A 243-nucleotide genomic window follows, 5' to 3' on the forward strand; every position below is an offset into this window, starting at 1 on the left:
TTCTATGATGGCAAAAATATTAAGTTTTATATCAATATTCTTGTATAAATAAATTATTTTATTGTTCAGTATATTTATATAAGTATTTGAAAATAAATTTCTAAAAACATGCTTTTTGTTCTATTTATTTATTAAGAAATTCAAACTTTCATCAAGAGCCATATGTATTTATTACATAAATAGCGAGTGCTCTCTCCTTTTCCACAATACACTGCATTTTGTATTCAGCTTCTTAATATAATT

Source organism: Argiope bruennichi, chromosome 6, assembly GCF_947563725.1.
Source record: "Argiope bruennichi chromosome 6, qqArgBrue1.1, whole genome shotgun sequence".
Taxonomy (NCBI): domain Eukaryota; kingdom Metazoa; phylum Arthropoda; class Arachnida; order Araneae; family Araneidae; genus Argiope; species Argiope bruennichi.